Source organism: Podarcis muralis, chromosome 7, assembly GCF_964188315.1.
Source record: "Podarcis muralis chromosome 7, rPodMur119.hap1.1, whole genome shotgun sequence".
NCBI lineage: Eukaryota > Metazoa > Chordata > Lepidosauria > Squamata > Lacertidae > Podarcis > Podarcis muralis.
Window position 1 is genome coordinate 70,454,206 of NC_135661.1, and position 12,016 is coordinate 70,466,221.

The 12,016-nt window shown below is 45.6% G+C and overlaps 1 protein-coding gene across 6 annotated transcripts in view; it reads left to right on the forward strand.

Moving 5' to 3' along the window:
• Window positions 1-12,016, forward strand: part of HIVEP3 (HIVEP zinc finger 3) — a 262,326-nt gene that overhangs the window by 181,899 nt on the left and 68,411 nt on the right. The window lies entirely within an intron of this gene.

Here is a 12,016-nt window from a genome sequence, read left to right on the forward strand (position 1 = left end):
CCCCTATGCGTTAGGGAGGGAGGAGAGAGGGGGAGAAATCTCTCTCCACTTAAAATAAATGTCTCTGCCCCAAAGTTAGTAATCAGAGATAAAAATAAATAAATCCATAAGTGTCTGAAAGGCACTGTGATACTAAGGAAGAGCTTTGCTCATGTTTGGTTTGGGGTCCTTTCTGAAAGCTGTCTCCTGGAGATGTGGGTATAGGAAAGAGGATGAGATCTATATGTACGTGATGGTTTTCAGATGCTTAGTTTTAACAATTTATTGCTGTTATTTATTGTGTGGCACCCAACAGGAACATTAGCGCTAGGCGGTTGGTTTTTTAAATTTTTTAATAGAAAGCTCTGTCCATATCTGAAACAGAGCTATTCTTGATTTAGACGAGGGAAGAGGACGATTGACAGGTTAGTTCCGTTAATTGGATTTGACCACAGCCATTGACATGTTTTATTCCTTCTAATTGCAAGGCCCTCACTCCAGTTGCTTCTTGTACGGTTCGATAGGGTAGCACCCTGGAGTACTGCAATGAAAGCAAGTTAAAATGGGCAGAGAAGAGCACATGGTGAAGTCCTCCTGGGGTTATACCATTTCACTTGGTATGCGGGGGATATTCCATTTGCTGGCTTATGTACAAACCATGTGGCTGACTGGAAGCTTTTTTTTTCCTGGCAGGGACTGTAGCTTGAAATGTCGCAACCCCAAGTGCTGTGGCACCACAGAAACTCCAGTCTGCATACCCATCCACAAATGAAAAAGTCCCTGCTTTTGGAAAGCTAACATTTCAGGGACATGGGGTTAGCTTAGCTTCTCTCCATTTTGCTGATTTTCAGTGTTCACAGACTTTCTGTTTATATTTTATTTAGGGACTATGCAGTTCCCTGCCTGTAGTCTGATGTGTTGCAGTCGAAGAAAGGGCCTTACCATATGATTTCTGTAAGAACAGAATTTATGTTGCCTATTCGGAATGCAGGGAGAGGCTTTGGCATAAGGCTGGGGCTGTGCGCACACCGTCTGTTGAAAGCACATGACACCTCTCCCAAGAATCCTGGGAACTGTAGTTTGCCCCTCACAGAGCAACGATCCCCAGCACCCTTAACAAACTACAGTTCCCAGGATTCTTTGGGGAAAGTGAGGTGCTTTAATCATATGGTGTGCACCCATCCTAGTTGTCTATGAGATGGGAAACCTGTGTCTACACTTCAGACCACAGATGAGGCATTTCAGAATTGAATGAGCTTCCAGATTTGTTTGAAAAACGTGGCCTAATGCTCGTTGTGTAGTTCGAAAGAGCACAGTTTCGAGCCAAACTAGATCTTTGCAAGGTAATGTGAGCCTCTGGGGTGCCAGTGAATGGGTTGGGACTTGCAGTGACCCACATATTTCTCACTAGTTGTTGTGGGTTTCAGTGGCATGTGATTTCGCTGGGATTCAATATGCCACAACCTCATCTCACCCCAGCTTCTGCTCTGAACTATATATTTACCAATGACATGATGCATATTTCCCCTGCTTGATCTGTAACAGAGTTATACGTTCCCTGGTGGGGGTCACTATTTCACTGATGTCAAAGTGACCTCTCTCCTGGACCCCAGGGGCTGTGTTTTCACTCTTCGCAATGAGATTGCTCCCTCTAGTGGTTTCGAGAGGGAGCGTGTGAGTTTAGTTTTGCCAGTAGCATCGTTATCAAATGATGTCATGACCTCGGCGGATGACCTCATACTTGGTGTGTTGCTTGCTTTGGTTGCAGCTTCGGGCAACTTAGGCAGTATGTCACAACTTCATTTCTCAAATGCAGAAACTCTCAGATCATAGACTCGTTGAAAACTGCATCTTCTCGGTGTGCTAAGTTACCACAAGATAGGAATTCTGATGTGGGGAATATTCAAACATGAGAACACCCATTTGCTTTCCAGGGTGGGTGTGTCTGAGCTACATTATTTATTCGAGAAGGTGGCATATAATTACATTATTAGAGATGGTGGTATATACTGCAGTGAAGGATTCAAGTACCGGCAATTAATCAGGGTGTCCCTACTGTAGTTCTGTACCAGTACTGTAGTATTGGTAATACAGCACATTACAGTATGGTAGTACCAGTACTGTAATGATAAATTCGGGTACTGTAATGATGGATTCAAGTACTGGGCAATTAATCCAGGGATCTCTGCTAAATTTCAGAGTAGATTTCAGTTAGTCTGCCTATCATCATCATCATCATCATTACTCAGTGGCGTAGCGTGGGTTGTCAGCACCCGGGGCAAGGCAAGTAATTTGCGCCCCCTAACCCGTGGATTTGCGCCCCCTAACCTGTGGATTTGCCCTAACCCCAGATGTTGCGCCCGGTGGCCAGCGTGACAAAGCTGCATCTGGCGAGCCAGCGCAGCACACGGAAACGCTGTTTACCTTCCCGCCAGTAAGCAGTCCCTATTTATCTACTTGCACCCGGGGGTGCTTTCGAACTGCTAGGTTGGCAGGCACTGGGACCGAGCAACAGGAGCGCACCCCGCCGCGGGGATTCGAACCACCGACCTTTCGATCGGCAAGCCCTAGGCGCTGAGGCTTTTACCCACAGCGCCACCCGCGTCCCTACTACTACTACTACTACTACTACTACTCATTTTTCCTGAATGTATATATATTGGTTCTTCAAATTTTAGGCACATTTTAAAACACAGTTTCTAAAGATGGCTGTGAATAATTGGTGGCTGACTCATATAGCTCAGCCAATCTGTTCTACTGCTGAGTCATGCATTCAGATAACCTTATTTCACCTGTCTTAGAGCAAGCAACTGCAGGTGGGAGATCTATTCCCTATCAAAGTGACTGATAAAATCTGTCCCGGCAGAGACTGTGCCTTCTTTAGAAGCTTGTCCCTCTGCTACTGAACTGCCTTCCAGGTGACCAGAAAGCCATAGGAGGAAAGGTTGAAGGAGTTGGGCATGTTTAGCCTGGAGAAGAGAGGTTGTGACAGCCATCTTTGATTATTTGAAAGGTGGTAAGCATAGATGATGGGAGCACATTTGGATTCTGTTGCTCCTGAAGAGAGGGCCTGCTCTACTGGGTTTAGGAAAAAATGAGGATTTTGACTAAATGCTAGGAAGAAGTAGAGACAGGGTGGCTGGGGCTGGTGGGAGTTGAAGTCCAGCTACATCTGGAGGGCCACAGATTTCCTGCCCCTGGTCTGCACTGAATTTAGTGGTTGGCCACTTTGAGAATAGGATACTAGACTAGATGAGACACTGCCCTGACCTAGCAGACTCTTCTTATGGTCTTATGACTCGTGGCAGCTCTCCAAGGCTCCAGACTAGGTTGTCAGATGTCCAGGTCTGACCTGAAGTCTCCATGTTTGCCTGCCTCCCCACTGCAAGTGGCAGGTAAAGGTAAAGGGACCCCTGACCATTAGGTCCAGTCTGGACCGACTCTGGGGTTGCGGCGCTCATCTCGCTTTATTGGCCGCAGGAGCCGGCGTACAGCTTCTGGGTCATGTCACCAGCATGACTAAGCCACTTCTGGCGATCCAGAGCAGTGCACAGAAACACCGTTTACCTTCCCGCCAGAGCGGTACCTATTTATCTACTTGCACTTTGACGTGCTTTTGAACTGCTAGGTTGGCAGGAGCAGGGACCGAGCAACGGGAGCTCACCCCGTCGCAGGGATTCGAACCGCTGACCTTCTGATCAGCAAGTCCTAGGCTCTGTGGTTTAACCCACAGCACCACCCACATTCCTTTCAAGTGGCAGGCTTGAATCTACATGTGTGTGTGAGTGTGTGTGTGTGTGTGAGAGAGAGAGAGAGAGAGAGAGAGAGAGAGAGAGAGAGAGAGAGCACGAGGAACCCAGGTCCCTCAGCAAGCAGAGACCTTTCAGAACAGTGCATTTTGGGGGGGGGAATGGCATTTCTCCCATTAAAATTCTGTTGGCTAAAAGGATCATTCTGTCTGCTGGGTCTTCTGGTTTTTAATTTGCTGTTGTTGTTATTGATCAGATGGCTGTCTCCGTTTGAACCACTTTTCAGTTTTTGAACTTCAAGGAGAAGAATTTTCCTCCTCCAACATTCTTACCAGACAGGGACATTGTTCTGCCTGGCTTGGTTTGATTCCAGAGGGACAGCAGTCATGGCCAAAGCCTCTGGCTTCCTTGGCGGCGGTGGAGGATGACGGCACGAGGGGGACAATCTGTATTGCCATAATAAAAAATTAATTAAATGCCAGACTGTAATTTGGAGTGAATAAAAAGTGGTACCTGTGAGAGAGAGTTGACATCTGCTCATAGACCCTGAGGGCCATTAACGACTCTGGGAATCGGTGGGAGGATCTGGGGTCTATTAGCTAGGTTGGATATTGCCTCTGTGGCGGGGAGGCCTATTATCTTTAATATTTTATAGCGATGCATTTTGGCCATCCTTCCTGTGAGTCATCCTCCACAGGAACCCAGAAGCCTTTTGGGCTGTTTAACTCCTTTAGCCTATTTAAAGGTAGGCACTAAATCTTGCAGATGAAGTATTTGCCAAGCAGGAAACGTCTTTCTTGGTTTCAGCCGCTACGGGCCCCGTAAGTGGCAGAGACGTTTGGATTAGTCATAGAGCCACAGGGCTCTCAGATCTGAACTGCTATTTAGACAATGCTCCAACTAATGGACTACTGGAGTTCAGCAGTTAACCCCGAACTAAGGCTTAATTGGCAGGGCTGTTTAATTGCTCGTTGAGCTGCTGGTAACAAGTGAGTCTCAGGTGAGAGCTGGCTCATGTTGGAAGAGCGTAAATTTTAGCATGGAGAGATGGGAATGAACGGCTGTAGGACAGTCTAATGCAGGCACAGGCAAACTCGGCCCTCCAGATGTTTTGGGACTGCAACTCCCATCATCCCTAGCTAACAGGACCAGTGGTCAGGGATGATGGGAGTTGTAGTCCCAAAACATCTGGAGGGCTGAGTTTGCCTATGCCTGGTCTAATATCTATAATAATGTGCAGGTCTTAGGCAAGGGAAGGAGATTGTGGGACAATTTTATATGCACATGTGCACGCACACACACACACACAAACAGCAAACTCAGTTCTCCAAGTGCCAATTCTTACATAGCAAACCACTCACAGAAGCGGCAGGTTTGGGGAAACCTAAACATTTGGAAAACTACCCCAAAATGGCAAATGTTTTAAGGGCGCCAGGACTCCAAAACAGCGTGCTCAGTGGGCACGGAATGTTGCTTCACTCCATATGTGTTGGGAGGTGGGCAGAAATGTAATGGAGTATGTAGGAAAAGGGAATGGCTGGCTGGAACTTTGAACAAGAACATTCTCCATTGCAGTGTTTTATACAGGTCCCGTTTTTTGGGGCCTGTCGATGAAGGGTCTCCTTACATGACACTGGCAAATACGCAGATCTCTCTCGATAACAATTCTTTTAGAATATCCTGACTTGGGTTTTATGCCGGGAACTAGTCAACAATTTGGAAGGTCAGCTGAAACATTCAGGAGACAGAGAGAGGTGTGGATAGATAGTCTAGGGGTTCAGGACCCATCTTTTCTTTGAACTCAGGAAGTGGCTTGACAAGTCGCTGACTCAGCCTTAAGTCTATGAAAGGAATATATATATACAGGGGGGAGGGAGGGATAAACATGCCCCATCTCACTGGGATTTGGGAGGGTTTTTGTTTTTATTTTTGGAAAGCAATTTGCCAAAGAAAAGCAAAGTATATACAGATGAGCAGTAGTAGGGAAATTTGTCAGGGACAGAAAGGGAGTGATATTCTGAGACGTTTTCTCATGGGTGGCTGGATAGACCCATTTTGTCTGGTGAAGGTCTATGGGGCTGGCGTCAACTGTGTAAAGGATCCACTAGTGGCATTTTGAAAAGAAAAAGAAAAAAATGGAAACAAGCAGCATGGTGAGATTTTAAGCAGAGAAAGATTGTGGGAGAGGTGTTTAACCTTGTTTCCGCCAGTAATTTGTGGGTTCCAATTCACACACACACACACACACAAGCAGTTTTTTTAAAATGAATGTTTAAAGGTAAAGGTAAAGGGACCCCTGACCATTAAGTCCAGTTGTGGCTGACTCTGGGGTTGCGGTGCTCATCTCGCTTTATTGGCTGAGGGAGCCGGCGTACAGCTCATGTCGGCGTACAGGTCATGTTGCCAGCATGACTAAGCCACTTCTGGCGAACCAGAGCAGCACACAAAAACGCCATTTACCTTCCCGCTGGAGCAATACCTATTTATCTACTTGCACTTTGACATGCTTTCGAACTGCTAGGTTGGCAGGAGCAGGGACCGAGCAACGGGAGCTCACCCCATCGTGGGGATTCGAACCGCCAACGTTCTGATCGGCAAGTCCTAGGCTCTGTGGTTTAACCCACAGCGCCATATGAACGTTTACCATATTTTTAATCCCATGGAGGGGTTTAACACTGAGAAATTATGGGAGTGGGGAAACAGGTAGGGTTGCCATGTTTCAAAAAGTAAAAACCAGAACACCCCGAATAGGAAGCCCCCAAAATTGTTGAACTTTTTTTGATTTTTCGATTGACTTGCCTAAGATCCAGGACAAAGCACCGCCTTTCAGAAATTCCCCCCGGATGTCATTTATTTATGAATAAAGAACTGTTACTCAGAAAATTCCCCCCCGGATGTCAATTCCGCCTTGGAAATCCCGGTAATGTCCGGACGTATGGCAGCCCTAGGCTAAGTGACTTACCTGCCATTTCTCAGCTCAAAATCCCCCCCCCCTTGCAGATTTTCTATTTTAGGCAAAAGAATATGCATGTTTGCTCTCGATTTGTTGATCCAGACCACTTTCCCTACTCACCGTCCTTGCTTAGTAGTTTGCCCCTAAGTAGTGTGGAGAAGATGGAAGCCAATGAAGGTCGGTGGGCATCTCTAATTGGTGAATCCACAAAGCTGAGCATACTGTGGAAAGGAGGCTGCGTGCTTTTCCTGCAGAGAGGATAAATCATTTCCCCTTATTTATTCATCGCGCTGCTTCATAAGCATAAGAACCACTTAAAATCCATTTTCAGGCGGTAATTGAATTACATGTGCTCCTCGTTTGCCGATTCTCTCTGTTGGCATAATATTACAGACCATCTCGCGTTGGTTCAGAGGCATGGCACTTGGACCGAGGAAGGAACAAACATGAGACTAAACCACATGCAGTGATGATGAGCCTGTGATTGGCCTTGATGTCCTTGGGCTTGCTTGCTAAATTGTACCCAGGAGGGGCTCGATCCTGGCCAGGCTTAGTGGGCCGATTGGGGATTTAATCCTTTGCCCCGCCACAGTTCTGATCACGATATCCCCACCTACCAGGGCAGAAGCAGAGAGGCCAACAGAACCAATGATAGGCAGAGCCAGCTAATTCTAATTTTGTCCCCATCCTCCTCCCTGCTGAGGACAAAAAACATAGGGAGCTGCCTTATCCCAAGTTCAGACTTTTAGTCCATCTAGCTTTGTCGGCAGAAGCTTTCCAGGATTTCAGATGTGATATTTCCAGCCCTACCTGGAGATGGCAGGGATCAAACATGGAACCTTCTGCATGCCAAGCGGATGCTGTCCCACTGAGCTACAGTCCTTATGCAAGTGACTCTGAGATCTACAGCATAGCAGCAGAGGATCTGCTATGGGAGCAGAAAGTTTCTGGTTCAACCCTCAAGGATCTCCAGGTAGGGCTAGGAGTAGGGTGTAAGAGGCAGTGATTTCGGGCCCATCCTGGGTTCACCACAATCAGCGCTGCTTCCGTTACACTACAGTTCAGCTTCTGATAAAACCTACATTATTTGTCTTACTGTCCACCGCGGCTGACATTTACTCAATTAATCAAGCAATTAATTAATTGCTTAATTAATTAATTAATTAATTAAGCAATTAATTGCAGTGCATTTCCATGGAAGTGAAACATCAAGCACAGCGTAGAAAACAATGTAATAATTATTTAGGAGCTATTTGCAGACTAAATAAAATAACAATAGTGATTATTTGCTTACATGATTTTTGTTCTGGCCCCAGATGACAACAACAACAACAACAACAACAACAACAACAACAACAACAACAACAACAACAAAATGTATTATTTATACTCCGCCCATCTGGCTGCGTTTCCTCAGCCACTCTGGGTGGCGTCCAGCAAAATATTAAAATACAACAATTCATCAAATATTAAAAGCTTCCCTAAACAGGGCTGCCTTCAGATGTCTTCTAAAAGTCAGATAGTTGTTTATTTCTGTGACATCTGGTGGGAAGGCATTCCACAGGGCGGGCACCACTACTGAGAAGGCCCTCTGCCTGGTTCTCTGTAACTTCGCTTCTCACAGTGAGGGAACCTCCAGAAGGCCCTCGGCGCTGGACCTCAGTGTCCGGGCAGAATGATGGGGGTGAAGTTGTTAATTGTGGGAATTTCTGCTCCCATTTTGGGTGGAATTCTCTTGACATCGCTAGCTGAGATGGACCCCTGACTTAAACCCTGGAATGCTACTGCCAATCAGAGCAGACAGTACTGAGTGAGATAGTGGTGAAGCTGCATGCTCCCGCACCAGGGGCGGAGAGCAGGTGGGGGCGTGACTGGCGCGTCCTGTCGGGCATGATGTGCATCCCGGGGGCGTGGCATGCCGCCCGCATGGGCATGTATCCCAGGGACATGGCGTGCGTCCTGGGGGGGTGGGCGGTGCAGTGGGGTGTGTGGCACGTGTCTGGGGTAGTGGTGGCCATGATGGTACTCTCCTCCCCATATGGTGCAGGGGACGGTGCGCTCCCCCCGCCCCCTGTTCCTTCACCAGTGGAGTGAGATAGACCAATGGTTGACTTGGGTTGTATCTAGGCAGCCATTGTTTTGCAGGAGCAGTTCAAGCACACACCAGAAAATTAGGTTTGCCCAGTTAAAGTCGATTGAAATGCTCACTTGCCCCAGCACCACAACACCATTTTAAATAAAAAATGAGACTTTTGTGATTGGGAAAGTGACAGGCAGTTGTGCTGAAAAGTGTGGAATGAACAAATAATTAATGGGGAGGCGTTTCAACACCCTCACGCAAATCAGGATGAATGCTCAACAAAGACCAGACATAATCTAACCTCTGCGTAAGCTTTCTGCAAGCAAATGAGGATGGATGCTCAATAAACAGATCATCTGGATGAGTCATTGATACAAGGCAGCTTCCCGTGTTCATATATATAAAAATTTGTGGGTCAACTTGGAGGCATTATTGTTCTCTGTTCAAAAGGCCAAGGTATAAATATTTCTAAATAAAGAAGCAAAATGCCATTGCTTTCAATTTGATATATGTCAGCAACAAATCATCTGCTGAAACTGTAAAAGCAAATAACAATGCTTCAAGGGTCATTTCAAATAATCTTGTCTACTGTCTGCAAGGGCTGATAAGCTAAGGAACTTTTCTTTTGATAGGATTTCAGCACCAAGGCACTTGGTTTGAAGTGATATTTCAGCCGCTGGCCCAAGTGCAGCCATAGTAATTTTCAGCTCGTGGGGGAAGAAAGTTGCCTTCTTTGAGTCACTACTATGTACCAAAATAGGGAAGCAACTTTATAAAGAGGTAGCACAGAAACTCTATTTAAAGATCGCTTGATGAATACACTGCCAATTCAGGTTTTCTGGTCTCCCTTCCTCCCCTTAGTTTGATCTGTTAAAAGGAAGTCAGCTTTGTTTGTAGGCTGCTTAGAAGAATAGCCAGCTGTGAATCTCTGGACCTAGAAACGTCCAAAGAGGCCGCCTGCATCAGGCCCACAAACAGGTCCTGAGTGTGACATGGATTCTGTTCCTGGCAGATTCCCCCACCCCCCGCCACAACAACCGTGGTTTGTCAGGTCAGACATCACACCAAACCATAGTTAAGCTTCCTGTTTGGCAAGATGTCTGAACTGAGCCAATGGCACCCAAATGCCTGAAGAAGACCATTAAGAGCGGGGGCATCTGAACTGGCTGGTACATAACTGGCAAGAGTTCTTCTGTAAACTCCCAATCAAAACAGCTTGTGGAATAATGGAACAAAAAGATCACAAACTGCCAAATGTCATGGTAATAAAAGCCATGCAGCAGACACTTTTTAATTCACATTCAATCTCTGAAATATATTGCCTTTTTTGTCACATTAAGGGAGGAAAGCAGAATCAATTAAAAGGCAAGGGAAAGTAAAAACAGAAACAGCCACTAAGATCCTTTTATGGCCTCACTAAAATGACAAAGTGGTCTCTCTTCAGCTGAAGTTCTCTTAACACCTTCCCTTTGCCAGGAATGCAGAGATAAGAGGGAGAAATGAATGCTAAGTCAATTTCAGTAGATTTGGGTCTCAGTTCTCTGACCTTGAGATGCTACCTAACCCAGGATGCAGAAAATGCTACCCCAATTGCAATCCAATACCCCTTTCACCGAATATTTTGTGTTGATTTCAAGATACTAATTTGTTTTATTGCTTTTTTATTATTCTTTTAAATTTGTTTTGCGTTGCGTTGCCAGCACAGGGCTTAGATTAGTTTTAAAATTTATTTCTTAAATGTACATTTCCCAACTTTCTTCCAAGGAACTCAAGGTGGCAGGCAACCGTAGCTTGCGTCAACCCCCTAGCCCTTTAGGACAAGGATAGCCACAAAATGTTGTTGGACTACATCATCTCTGACTATTGGTCATCCTGGCTGGGGTTTATGGGAATTGGAGTCCAACAACATCTAGATGATGCCATCTAGAGGCAACCACCTTTTAGTGTTGAGGGGTAAACTGATGGAGAATGCATGCTGGTGGTGGGTGGGGCCTGAAGCCAGGAATGGGTGGGGCTAGAATGAAAAGTGGGCAGGGCCACTTCTTGCCAGACGTCTGAACCGATTGACTGAAGAGTACTTTTGAAATAAGGTGGAGGGCCTCACGTTGCCTCTCCTTGGTTTAGGGAGACAGAATCCTAGCCCTGTTGAGTAAATCGCACTGTTTAGATGCAGAAGGTTTTCAGGTTTGATCCCCAGAATCTACAGCTAAAGAGGTCAGGTAACAGGTATCGGAAACATTGGAAACATACTGTATAGTGATTTGGATCCTTGGTCAATCCAGCTCAGTGTTGTCTGCACTGGCTGGCAGAAGCTCTTTAGAGTTTCCAGGCAGGGAACTCTCCAAGCCCTAGCTGGAATTGACCCTGGAACCTTCCACATGTGATCTTTTCTCTGAGATCTTTTGGAGAGCAACTGCCAGTCTGAGTCCTGCCCCCCCCCCCCCCCAAGTTACGTGGACACATAGTGTAAGGCAATTCCTTTCCACCTGCTTAATTGCAGCTAGAAGTCTGTTTCAGGCCAATTTCTTTTGTGATGCTTCCCGTGGTCACTTAGTGCAGGTAGGTCCATCGCCACATTTCTGATCACAGACACGCGCACCTCTGCAACTCTCAACTCAATGTGTGGGGTTCAGCATCTCTCTATGGGAAGATTATTTAAAAAAAATTATTAACCAATTTCCACATAACAATTTATCAATCCTCTTAATCAATTACATTATTTCCCCCCCTCAACCCTCCCTCTCCCCCCCCCACCAAGGACTTCCCTCAGCTCCCCTCCCTGATTTCTTTACATATATTGTTTTCTGCATGTTATAAAATTGTACATATCCTTACTTTATCTATCGTATGTTCAGCTAATAAATTTGTGAATGTTTATTCAAAACCTGCCAAAGAGTCCAATTCATTTTGTTGTCTTTTTAGATAGTTTGTAAAAAGTTCCCATTCTTCCTTGAAGTCACAGTTGTCCTTTTCACACAGTTTATATGTCAATTTGGCCAATTCTGCATAGCTCATCAATTTTTCTTGCCACAGTTCTTTCGCTGGGATTTCCTCATTCTTCCATCCTTATGCTAACAAGACTCTTGCCGCTGTTGTAGCATACATAAATAAGTTATTTACTTTTCTTGGCAGGTCTTGTCCTACAATCCCTAACAAAAATGCTTCTGTTTTTTTTTAATACAAATGTCAATTTAAGCATTTTTAAAAATTCATTATATATCATTTCTCAAAATTTTTAAAGTTCTCTACATTCCC